This window comes from Myotis daubentonii, chromosome X, assembly GCF_963259705.1.
Source record: "Myotis daubentonii chromosome X, mMyoDau2.1, whole genome shotgun sequence".
NCBI lineage: Eukaryota > Metazoa > Chordata > Mammalia > Chiroptera > Vespertilionidae > Myotis > Myotis daubentonii.
The window spans coordinates 121,074,345-121,088,330 of NC_081861.1; positions in this window are offsets into that span (position 1 = coordinate 121,074,345).

Genomic DNA, 13,986 nt, shown 5'->3' on the forward strand with positions numbered 1-13,986 from the left:
TAAAGTATACAGTATAGGGTTATGTATAGAATAGCATATCGGGTAAATGGCCTCCACAGCACAAAAAAACTGGACTATCATGTCGCGATAGCGAGCACCATTAACTGTTATTGCCTGAGCAGCCGCATTTCGGTCATGAAAAATTTCAACAAAAGAGTGCATATGTGCCAGCAAAGCCGTGGAGGCCATTTACCCTATATGCTATTCCATACATAACCCTATACTGTATAATTTATGAATCAATAAAAAATTTACAATTTTTAATTATAAACCTGTGTTTTCTATCAGAATTACTTCTTGCGTGAATTTTGGGACACCCTTTATTTCTCTCTGATTAAGCTCCTGTTCTAATATTAACTAACATTTTTTAATTTCATTATCTTTTGCTAACAAAGCTTTCGGGAATGCTTTAGCCAGCTCCATCACTTAGGAAAACAGTTTCAAATTGCAACATTAGGTTAGTTTTAAAAATATTTATGAGCAGATCAGGTAATGGAGATGATCATAATGCCTAAAGGAAAATGAATATAGAAAACAAGTTAAGAAATTTATGGTCTATGTATCATTTTGCAAAAAGCTCAAAAGTTTAGGTTTTAAAGCATAAATTGAGCCAAGCTGGTGTGATTCAGTGGATGAGCACCAGTGGTCGGCAAACTCATTAGTCAACAGAGCCAAATATTAATAGTACGATTGAAATTTCTTTTGAGAGCCAAATTTTTTAAACTTAAACTATATTGGTAGGTACATTGTTATTAACTTAATTAGGGTACTCCTAAGGCTTAGGAAGAGCCACACTCAAGGGACCAAAGAGCCACATGTGGCTCGTGAGCCACAGTTTGCCGACCATGGGACCAGGAGGTCACTGTTGGATTCCTGGTCAGGGCATATGCCCCAATAGGGGGCATGCAGGAGGCAGCCAATAGATAATTCTCATTGCTGATGTTTCTATCTCTCTCTCCCTCTCTCTTTCTCTCTGAAATCAATAATATATATATATATATATATATATATATATATATATATATATATATTAAATTGAATCTTGTTCTTTACAAATTCAAGCCACAAAACTCATGAGAACAGATTATTTTTGCTCAGTTGTTAATGCCACTGTTAACTACTGTGAGTGCATTTTGTATTGTAATATTCCTACATTTAAGGGTATTATTTTGGCCAGAATCCATAGTTAGAGATAAAGGTTATTAAAAACAAATTTAACTTCAAAATGTTGAAGTTCCACTTTGATACTAAGAAAAGCTTATCATAGTAAAATGCAAATATTAATCATGAGTTTATAAACTGCATAGTGCATCCAATAATTTCATCTAGTATAAACATTATTTTTTGTTTTTTAATTTAGTTTATGCCAAATGCAGGACTCAAAGAAATTCTCTAAGGCACAGTATTCACTTTGAAAAACAGGACTTCCATAGGAAAGAAGCTTAAATATCATATTCTCACCGATATGTAATGGCTCTTGATGAATAAGAGAGGAGGAGAGATGGAATCAATATGGTACTGGAATAGTTCTCTACACTCGGTGTGAAATGTAGGTTTAAAACCGAGATAGTAGTTTCATGACACTGAGCAAAGTACTTAACCTCTTCATACCTTAGTTTACTTCTGGGGATAGGTCCTTGTGATGATTTGATGAGACAATAGCTATAAATTGTATGTGTTGTTGCAACAGATGGAGTTCCCCAGGAAGGTAACTCTGACTTGAAGATTAAGTTTATTAGGGCATATTCTTGGGATAAACACTGTGGAAGGGAATGTTACAGAATTTACCAGGCAACTGAAAAATACACAAGAGCACTTGGAGGTCCAAGATAAACCCATTTATTTTCAGATGCTTCACATGTACTAGTACAGTGACTCGAAGGATCAGCTCTCCAAATCCTGAGTAAGCCAACATGGAGGAAGCTTTCCCCTTTATACCCTTTGGTTTCTTTGTTTTCTATCTGTTTCCTAAGGACCAGGCTTTTGTGGTGGGCTTGCACAGCCCCTCCTGACTCAGTTAGAATGGGGAAGTTAGACTGTATCTAAATGCCTGGTCTGGGTGGTGTCAGTGACCTCCCCTCTAGCTAAGCTGTTCCATTCTTTGTTTATGGCCCTTTTGTAAATTGGGAGTAATTAGGAAAACAATCTGCTAGACCAGATTGTGGAGAAAGGGGCAGTGGCTTAATTATAGGCTTTCAAGAATGTACATTAGGTTACTGGCACAGATTCAGATTGCTAGACACCCCCCACCCCAATGTCTTATTTTCCCCATCAGGAATAGACAGAAAGGGGATTAGACAGAAGGAGTTGAACAGCAGTGCAGTCTAATAGAAGCCTCAGTCAACCCATAAAGAGTTCTAGAGATGGGACGAATATTCAGAGGAACAAATTTAACCAGGGAAGTCAAAGATCTATACTATAAGACTTTGGTGGGGGGAAAAATGGGAGACAAGTAAATAGAAAGATATCTCATGTTCATGGATTGAAAGAATTAATATTATTACCAATGTCCATTCTACCCTAAACCATATATACTGGTAGATGCAATTCAATGCTTATGAAAATTTCAATGGCAACTGGAATAAAATGCAAATATAAACAATTAATGAATCCAGTAATGGGTTTTCTTGCAACTTTTCTTGAAGTTTGAAATAATGGAGGACATTATGCTGAATGAAATATAAGACAGACATAGAAAGACAAAAGTTGCATGATCTCATTTATAAGTGGAATTTAACATATTAAGACTCACCAAATCAGAGAGTAGAATGGTGATTGCCAGGAGCAGTGGGCACGGGGAAATAGAGGAATGTTGGTCAAAGGGTACAGATTTCAGTTATGCAAGTTGAAGAAATTCTAGAGACCGAATGTACAGCGTGGTGACTATAGTTAATACTATTGTATTATATACTTGAAATTTTCTAAGAGGGTAAATCTAAAATGTTCTCACCACAAACAAAGAGAAAGAAAATGATAACTGTGTGAGGCTATGCATGTTAATTACCTTAATTGCAGTGATCATTTCACAATGGATACAACACACCAAGTTGTACACCATAAATATATACAGGTCTCCTTTGTCAATTATGTCTCAATAATGCTGAAAAAATAGAAAAATAAAACATTAAAGAATGGAATAGAAGGAAGCACCTTAACAACTTAATTTTTAAACTTATAAAAATATAGATTAATAAACCATCAAGCACTAAAGCAGGCACTAAGGATCAAATGTAATGAAACTAAGTATCTTCATCAGGAATGTAATTATCTGAGAGGAAATGTTTGAAAGTAATAAAAACCTTCAGTTAAATAGAGAAATGGGATATGTTAGTTTAATTGTTTTTAATAAAAACAATCAAGTGGATAAAATAATATATTGCGGCTAATACTAATATTAAAATATGTCAGCTTTTGCACAAGAAATATCCACTTTAATCATAAGAATGTTTCCTTTCTGGTGAATCTCCTTTAGTAACTTTTGACTAATGTAAATTAGGAACTTTCACATTTATTACTATTTTAATTCAAATAAACTCATTCTCTGAGTGAATTGTTAGTATTTCCATTTTGTAGATGAGGAAACTGAGGCGCAGAGGTCAAATAACCTGCGCAAGAGCTCACAGGCAGTGTGCTTATTGTATTTCATACCCACACCAGCCTGATTTTAATCCCATGTTTTTTCTACCTTAACCCTCTGGCATGTAGTGAAAGGTGATTCATTAAAGCATAAAGAAAATGGAAATAGCCAGAACAAATTTCAGTGAAAAACGAGATGGGATTCCTCTTAGTAGCAAAATGGATTTTGAACTTGGCTGTGTAATGAAATGCTAGCCCTTTACAAATTAAACGTTTTTGATATTCAAACCATGGCTCATTTCAGTCAGTTTAATGAAGGGAACAAAAACACTAGAATTAGAAAGAATACAAGGAATACTGTTTTTTATCCAATAATGTGCCAGACATAAAAATGGCTAATTGAAAATTTTCACTTTCCATGTAGTTTCCCTGCTACTGAACAGTGTTAGACTTTACTTCTGCCCCCAAAGTAGAAATAAACTCGAAGAAACCCTCCTTGGTGGGAGTCTCGAAGCTGCTACAGTGTTTTGTATGACAAAATATCGCACAGGCGCTCCTCTCCCTGGGACAGCTATGAGAAGCACAAGAGATATGCCAATAGAGTAAGTGATCCATCAGTCTGGGAAGATGTGCCTTCTTGGCTTTTTCATTTTATTTTAAACAGAATCATACAATGAATGTGTGTCATTGTTATTGATGTGCAAACAAATTTTTGATGTGTTATGTAACTATTGCATATAGAAAATAATTATGAGGTAATTATTTAATCAATTATTTAGTACATTATTATTCTCCACAATGGAGCAATGCAAAAGTGCATTAGAATCGCCTAGGAGGCTTATTAGAAGCAGATTGCTGGAAGCCAAGCTCTGAGTCTGTGATTTAAGTTTGAGGCTGGGCTTGATCATTTCTATTTCTAACAAGTTCCTAAGGTATGCAACTATTGCTAGTCTGGGGACCATACTTTGGGAACCATTGGTCTAAAATACATGTAAGATTTTTACATTTGCAAACTAATATTCTTTATAAATGAAGTGATTGTTGATCATCTATAATCATTTAGTCCTTTGTACTTAAGAAAATATTATAAATATGCAAACATCACTATCTTTAAAAGGCTGTGTCTCCAACTGGTTTGTCCTTGTCCAATACAGTAAACATTAGGTACACATAGATATTTAATTAAATAAAATGAAATAAAATTAAAAGTTCAGTTCTTCAGTCACACTAACCACATTCAAGTGCTCAATAGCCACATGTGGTTAGTAGCTACCAATTTATTTTTATTTATTTACTAGAGGCCTGGTGCATGAAATTTGTGCACTCCTCTCACAGTCCAGGAGCCCTCGTGGGAAGCATGCCTAAGCTGGCAGTTGGACATCTGTAGTGCTTCTGCAGAGGCTGGAGAGGCTCCCACCACCACCCCTGCGGTCACCAGCCATGAGCCCAGCTTCTGGCTTAGCAGCGCTCCCCCTGTGGGAGTGCACTGACCACCAGGGGGAAGCTCCTGCATTGAGAGTCTGCCCCTTGGTGGTCAGTGTGTGTCATAGCAACCAGTTGTTCCACCATTTGGTCAATTTGTATATTAGCCTTTTATTATATAGGATTATTAAAAGTATCTTTTAAAAATATATTTTTTATTGATTTCAGAGAGGATGGGAGAGGGAGAGAGAGATAGAAAAATCAATATGAGAGAGAAACATTAATGATGAGAGAGAATCATTGTTTAGCTGCCTCCTTCGGGCCCCACACTGGGATTGAGCTCATAGCCTGGGCCTGGGCCCTGACTGGGGAATCATACCTTGACCTCCTAGTCCATAGGTTGATGCTGAACCACTGAACCATGCTGGCTGGGCAGGAGCTACCAGTTTAGATAGAGAAGAACATTTTCTTCATCGTTGGGAGTTGTATTGGATAGTTAATGGAGCCTTCCCTAACTTTTATAAGTAGCCTAAACCCAAACCAGACTTAACATAAACAGAGCATGCAGGTTCATCTGTGAAGTGATTTTAGGCATTTGACCTTCCTTACCATCCCTCTTGACCTCAGAGCATCTGTGTATGAACATTTGCACACAAATAATTTTCTCACCCAAAATCTAATATCGAAAATCTAATTTTCAAGGCTTGGATCCAGTATAAAGATACACTGGAATATTGAAACAAAGGAATATACCATTTAGCAAACCTGTAAAAAATTTGATTTTACTTCATTTTTTTCTAAATTGGCCTGGATATTATATTGCATCCTCTCTATAGTGCTTATTTGGCTATAAAGAATAGAGAGAGGGGGCTATGGCTTCCTGTAAGTAATTCTGTATGTCCAGGTACCCACTCTACTACTTTTCTGTGACATTGTATGACATCTTTGCATCTCAGTGCCTCCTTGTTTATAAATAGAACCAATATGATTGTTGTAAAGTGGACATGAAAAATGTATGTTTGAATGTACTTAGTATACTTTATGAAAATTTTATGGATTGTATTTTCTCATGCTAAAAGTTGATATTTTAGTTGTAAAAGAAAGCTAATGAAGGGCCTCACAAGACAGTGTGACAAAATAGTCCCAGAAATGTTCATCTTCATCTCTGTGAAACAGGGCTTCCAACTCTGCGCTTCATGGCACTTTGCAAAGATAAATAACAAAGTATTTCAGTCTTCACACATTTAACTTAGAAAGATAAGGGAGATGTCATGGGCAGGATTCTACAAAGACCTTCAATGACCCATGCCCACTCCTATGTGATCTTCTGCCCTTGGGTGTGGGTAGAATCTATGAATATACTGAGATATTACTCCCATGAATATGTTAAATGTGTGAAGCTTGAAATGACTGAAATACTAGGTGGGTCTGACCTAATCATGTGAGCCCTTAAAAGGCAGTGAGCTCTTCTTAATGTGAGGTCAAAAGTGTGAGGGTTTAATGAGAAGAAGGGTCTCTATTTCCAGCATTGAAGATGGAGAGGGGCAACATGGCACAGGAAGTAAGAAGCCTTTAGAACAGTGATGGCAAACCTATGGCACGCGTGTCAGAGGTGACACGCGAACTCATTTTTTTGGTTGATTTTTCTTTGTTAAATGGCATTTAAATATGTAAAATAAATATCAAAAATATAAGTCTTTGTTTTACTATGGTTGCAAATATCAAAAATTTTCTATATGTGACATGGCACCAGAGTTAAGTTAGGGTTTCTCAAAATGCTGACACACCGAGCTCAAAAGGTTCGCCATCACTGCTCTAGAACAACGGTTTTCAACCTGTGGGTCGCGACCCCTTTGGGGGTTGAACGACCCTTTCACAGGGGTTGCCTAAGACCATCTTAATTACATATATAATTACATATTGTTTTTGTGATTAATCACTATGCTTTCATTATGTTCAATTTGTAACAATGAAATTGGGGGTCACCACAACATGAAGAACTGTATTAAAGGGTCGCGGCATTAGGAAGGTTGAGAGCCACTGCTCTAGAACCTGAGAGTAGCCTCAGAGGTAACCAGTAAGGAAAAGGAGACCTCAGTCCTACAATCACAAGCAACTGAATTCTGCTAACAACCTGAATAAACCTGGAAGATGAGCCCAAGCTTCAGATGACAACATTGACACTTTGATCTCAGCCTTGTGGCATTATGAGCAAGGAACCTAGTCATGCTAGCCCAATCCTGACCTATAGAAACTGTGAGCTAATAAACTGGTGTTGTTTTAAGCTCCTAGGTTTATGGTAATTTGTTATAGAACAGTAGAAAACTAACACCGTGGATCAGCAATTAGGCAGTTTCTGTTTTAGTATCTATTTTTTAAGAGTAGGAGACAATTTGACTTCAACATGTTTTAAGATTTTAATCATAGCATGTTATTTATATTCAGTGTGGTTCAATTCCTCAGGATTCAGTGTAGTTAAGGGGAAGAGAGTAGAAAATTATTCCTAGGTTCTAAATCAATAGATCCAAGGATGTGGCCTGCATTTTTAATGCTACCAGGGAGCATCTATCAATGGGTTCTTGAAAAAAATCTTAATTAAAAAAAAATCTTATCTAATAATAGACAAACATGGCAATTAACCGTACCTTCGCTACACTTCCCATTGGCTAATCAGGGCAATATGCAAATTAACCACCAACCAAGATGGCGGCCGGCAGCCACACAGCTGAAGTGAGCAGGAGGCTTGCTTGCTCCAGTGATGGAGAAAGCCAAGGTTCCCCGCCTGCAGCGGCCCAGCTCTGAGCTCCAAAAGCAACAGCTCCTAAAGCAACAATGTTTCAATTATAGAAGCTAAACAAACCCCAGATACCTGCTTTTAGCAGGCCGTGACCTCAAAGCTGGAGCGAGCAGGACAGCAACAAAGTTTCAATAATAGAAGGTAAATAAATCCCAGAATAAAAAAAAAAAGAAAAAAAGGAGAGGCTGGGAGCTTCAGTCGCAGGCCAGCCTGAAAACAGCCCTCATCCCCTCACCCAGGCTGGCCAGGCACCCCATTGGGACCCCCACCCTGAAGGGGGTGTGACCAGCTGCAAACAGCCATCAGCTTCTCATCCAGGTTGGCCAGGCACCCAAGCAGGACCCCCACCCTGATCCGGGACACCCTTCAGGGCAAACCAGCTGGCTTCCATCCATGCACCAGGTCTCTATCCTATAGAGTAAAAGGGTAATATGCAAACTGACCCTAACAGCAGAAAAACTCAGAATGACTGGTCACTATGACACACACTGACCACCAGGGGGCAGATGCTCAATGCCGGAGCCGCCCTCTGGTGGTCAGTGCGCTCCCATAGGGGGAGCTCTGCTCAGCCACAAGCCAGGCTGACGGCTGCCAGCACAGCCGTGGTGGCGGGAGCCTCTCCTGCTTCCTCAGCAGCGCTAAAGTTGTCCGACTGCAGCTTAGGCCTGCTCCCCGCTGGCAAATGGACATCCCCCGAGGGCTGTTGGGCTGCCAGAGGGATGTCTGATTGCCATCTTAGGCCCAATCCCCCTGGGAGCAGGCCTAAGCCAGCAGGTGGTCATCCTCTGAGGGGTCCCAGACTACGAGAGGGCACAGGCCGGGCTGAGGGAACCCCCCCCCCGAGTGCACAAATTTTTGTGCACCGGGTCTCTAATATATATGTATTTGTGATCACTAATTATCAATAATATCCTAAACCTACTTATAATTCCTTCATCTTCCACTCAAAACTATAATAACAATTAGTATTCTGGAGGAAAGAGGGTGTAGACAACCTTATCACAGAGGTTTCTGTTTTGAAACATCTGATATTCTAAAATGGCCATGATCAGGCTTATTGTCATCTTAGGCTATACATCCAATGTTTTTAATCCTACATTATTCTTTCACAATTTATAGACTTACTAGTAATATTATTACTATTATTTTAATTGAGGATGATCAATTACCCCTACACATGTGTTTGGTATTCAACTCAATTATCTAAAAAATCAAGAAACAAAAGTAAATCATTGAAGACTGCTTATTAAAAGCCCTGCTGCCTTAGTATAAGAACCACAACAATGATTGGAAGATTGAGCATTTTCTATTCCTTCACAGGTAATTATAAATTTTTCTCTAGTATTAATATTGGACTTCCATATATTTAATTATATTTCAATACCCATGAATCCACATTTTAATAATTTCTTAATTTGAATCTATTACAGCTGTTTCACTGATCTACCTTTGACAATAAATTGGAGGGATTATTGATAAAGGACACTAACAATGGCTGAGAACTAATTTGATCAGACCTACCATAATCAAGGTTAGAAAGTTACTAGTTCCGCCTATGGAGTGAATGAAGCAATATTGACAATGAGCTATTATTATAGGGATTTATTCCTCTTAAAAATGATCTCCTAGGCATACAGTGGTGTTTCTTAAGATTATTTCTTGGACATCCACACCAGAATCACCTAGAAAGCTTGTTAAAATGCACGTCTTTGACCTCACCTAAGGCCTATTCAATTAGAGTCTTTGCTTTTAGTGCCCAGGAGTGTGCATTTTAAACAAGTTCCCTACAAGATTCTTATGAACATCTAAGTCAAGAAACAGTGCTAAATGGAGGGGAACAAGTGGAATTGTTTTATTTCCTAGTCAGGTAGACCCAGATGCCTTCAATCTCAGCATCCCCTCTCCTCTGAGCTTTATGAAGCTTACCTTTATGGTCTCTTGTTCTCAGATATGGTGACAAATCCCAAGTCAATATTATGAATGTTTTTGGACCCTCTGTCAACAACATACCTCAAGTAAGGGATTATTTCCAACTTGTCTGCAATTTCTCCCATTTTTATTTAAAAGAGTAAATCACTTAGAATGTCTTTAAATATGATGTCATTATTTTATCCTAGATGGGTTAAAATGTAGGCACATTTGGAATTCTGTGTGCTTCAGGACTTCACATTGATATCTTCCATGAGAGCAGAATAAAGTATGGTAAAGATCTGAGACTCTTTAGTACAGTGGTTCCCAGCATGGGGCACATGCCCCACAGGGGGGCAATTTGATTTTAAGGGGGGCAATTGGAGAATGAGTTCTTAACAGTGAATATTTTGCATTTCCTATTGTTCTAGGGGACTCATATACAGTATATAAATATATATTGTGACATATTTATGCATTTCAGTTTTCTATTATATGTTTTGAAACTTTATTTCCTATTTTTCATATCACTTTTTCTTATTATTTTTTAACTATTTCTTAGTGACTTCCTCAGTACTTCAACTGTCTTTTCGTTCTTTTATTTTTCTCTTTCATGGATGCCATGTTCTTTGGAAGCTTGTTTAGACCAAGCTAATGGCCTTTTAGGCTTCCTCCATGTGAATAGGAGTCACTTTTTGAATAATAAGAATTATATGTCACAGGGGGGCATCAGGATTTTAGAGATGCTTAGGTGGGGTGTGGCCAAAAAAGGTTGGGAACTACTACTTTAGTATAAAGCAAGTCTCAAGAAAAGTTCTGTTAAATCATGTCATGAGATCATGTGATTGACACAAAACTTCTGGGAATCAAAACAGAGTTGATTAACTTGGGTGATCATGGATGAAAGGAGCCTCTCAAAAAAGTCAAGAGCTGAATTTGCATTTATGATTTTCATATACATGTATATTAATATATTTTATATACACATTAAATTTATAAAATATAAATTTAAAATATAAGGGCTAGAGTATTGCTGTGACATAAGACAGTAAAGTAGAAAAGTTTGGGTTTGGGGGACAGATAGACTTGGAATTGAACCTTTTTACTGCTACAGTGTTATGTTTAAACCCTGTATGTCTCAGTTTTGGCTTCTATAAATCTTTTGTGTAGATGTCTCAATTTTGTCATCTATAAAAATCACCTGCCTTTAGGGTAGAGTTTCCAGATAAAATATAGGATGCAAATTTCAGATAAAAATAATTTTAATATAATTGTATCCCGTGGAATATTTGAGACACATTTACACTAAAATATGGTTTGTTGTATATCTTAAATTCAAATGTAACTGGATATCCTGCACTTTGCTAAATCTCATAACCTACGTGTAGGGATAAAATTGCATAGGTCTAAGGGTTCTCAGAACAATTCAGTGAGCTGGCACATGCAAAATGCATAAATGAAGGCTTTTAAATATTTGGCACTGCTGTATGCATTTTGCTACTTCTTATCGTTAACTTCTGTTCCAGTTTGGGTACTCTGCATAGGCATAAGCTCTGATAGGGAGAGATATACTGGTCTTCAAATTTTCCCATCTGAGTAAATACAGCTTTTACAGCTAACTTGCAATTAGTTTTCATAGCTTAGCTATATGTAAATTCCCATATTCTTCTTTGAAAAAAAATTAGCACAGATAGGATGAACTAAACATTATTTTATTTAAGCCTTGGAACAGGTTAATGAATATATCTAATAGCAATCAATGAAAACCCCTTCTTATCGACATGAGATATATAGGTTAGAGATGAGGTATAGTACAGAAGTATTTTATTTGGGTATCTGAAGTATGGTTTGATATAGTTGGATCTTCAGAAAATCTTTTCATAATCACACAACTGTTTTTTAATGGTATTGATCTTATGTTCAAATAATATAGGGATGATGCTTATAGCTTTGATATGTATCCCACATGGTTATTGAGTGTATCCATCCAAAAAAGGATGATTTAAACCCTAAGTAACGCCCCTGGGAGAATTTATTTAGGAAAAATAGATTCTGATGATGATAAGATCTCAGGATCCCAACTGTAGTAATGATGCCTATATTACATCAGCTTGAATACCCTAAAAAATGTAGCTGTGATCATTTACTTATTTTCAGGGAAAGTGGATTAAATTATGGATGGAGTATTACAACATAGAATAAACACATTAAAGCACACACTTAAAAGCCCTGCCTGGATAGCTGAGTTGGTGAGCGCGTCGTCCCCATATGTCAAGGTTGCAGGTTCTATCCCTGGTCAGGGCACCTATAAGAATCAACCAATGAATGTGTAAGTAAGTGGAATAGCAGATCGCTGTCTCACCCCCTCCGCCCCCACTCTCTCTCTCAAATCAATAAACAAAAATTAAAAAAAATAAAGTACACACATACCAACCATAACATGTGCCCATACACACACAAGAAAATACAGACAGTAAATTTCCATTTATTTCACATTTCATATAGAGCAGAAAAATACTCTTATTTGTTCTTTTCTTTCTAGTTTGCTTTTCTAAACAATTCAGGATCTATGACAACGAGGTGACACAAATATATTACTCTTTGTAGATATGCGCATTCACGACAATGGCAAGTGGTTTGAGATTGATGACACAGAACTGCTCCAGCAGTTGATCTGGCATTGTATGCTCTTCTCCTCTAATGAAAGAAGGAGCTACACATGGATCATCATTATCAAGAATTATCTGTTACTGTCAGGGACAAAAGGAAATCGCATTCAGTTTCACTGTATGCGTATTAGATATTACTGCTGAAGATTACATAAAGGCACTGCCTTGTAGATACAGAAGGAATACCTTAAAAATTAGCTGAGATATTTATAAGATGCCACAATAGGAAGCAAGAGTTCATGACATTATCCAAGGTAATGATGATTTTGCCATTGAACATGACTTAAATGTGCATGCAGTAGTAAATATTTTCCTGCATCAGAAGTTTCTTTATATGAATTAAGTGCATTAGGGAAAGTAACTAAGCAAATGCAATCTTTCTGAACATTCTCTAGCATCTGAAAAATACCCTAAATCATATGGCCAAAGCGTTAAGTACGTGACCTATTTTTCCACACACGCACCCAAATCTGAACAGGAAGAACATATACTTTAAAATGTTTTTAGTGTTAAAAGAAGCAAAAATCAGTTTTGGCAGGGAATAGAGATGTATGTAATTTTAAGTTCTATAATTAGGATAACTTTACTATGCTTTTTTTATTTACTTTTTATTGAATTTATTGGGGTGACATTGGTTAATAAAATTATATAGGTTTCAGGTATAGTGGGATAGTGATATTATGTTGTTTTAAAATGTCTTTAAATTCAATATTATTTAACTTTGAAATGGAAATGACATAGGGAAATACTATTTACATTGCTGGATATAAATTTTCAAATACTCATAATAATGAAAGGGAACCTGGAAAACACTGATTTCAGTTAAAGTTGGATTCGTCATTGCAATCACCTATTTACAACCCCATTATGCAGCTAAGTAATTTTTCTATTACCTGTTAAATTACCTTAGATACCTATGCAACTATTCAATGGCTTAGATTTATGATAATTTAACAATTTGCTAACTGAGGAGAAAGTGAATGATCTTCTATCACATTAATCAAGTGCTATGATTGATAACACTGAGCAGAAAGAACAAGTGGAATCCAGAGCTCCTGAATTTCCAATGGACCCTGCGTGGTTTCATTAGTGTAGCTGCTGTACTTTGTGGGGTGCATGGAGCAGGACAGCTTGGCCTCCCTAATCACTCCTGTGGCTGCATATTCATGCTATCCTCTGAAACTCACTTTCACAGAAGCTCTATTTGCTGGGCTTTGGTTTATTTGTTTGTGTGTATTTTTGTTGTTTACTAGTGTGGCAATTAAAAATGCATTTCTTTTAAGTCTAGACAAATACGTTTTTTAAAAATATATATTTTATTGATTTTTTACAGAGAGGAAGGGAGAGGGATAGAGAGTTAGAAACATCGATGAGAGAGAAACATCGATCAGCTGCTTCCTGCACACCCCCTATTGGGAATGTGCCCACAACTAAGGTATATGCCCTTGACCGGAATCGAACCTGGGACCCTTGAGTCTGCAGGTCGACGCTCTCTCCACTGAGTCAAAACGGTTAGGGCTAGAAAAATAAGTTTATGCAGAATTGGTAGTTAACTGTAAAAAGAGAAGCCACCAATATATGTTCTATAGAGGCATTCCAAGAGAGGAGCAGAGA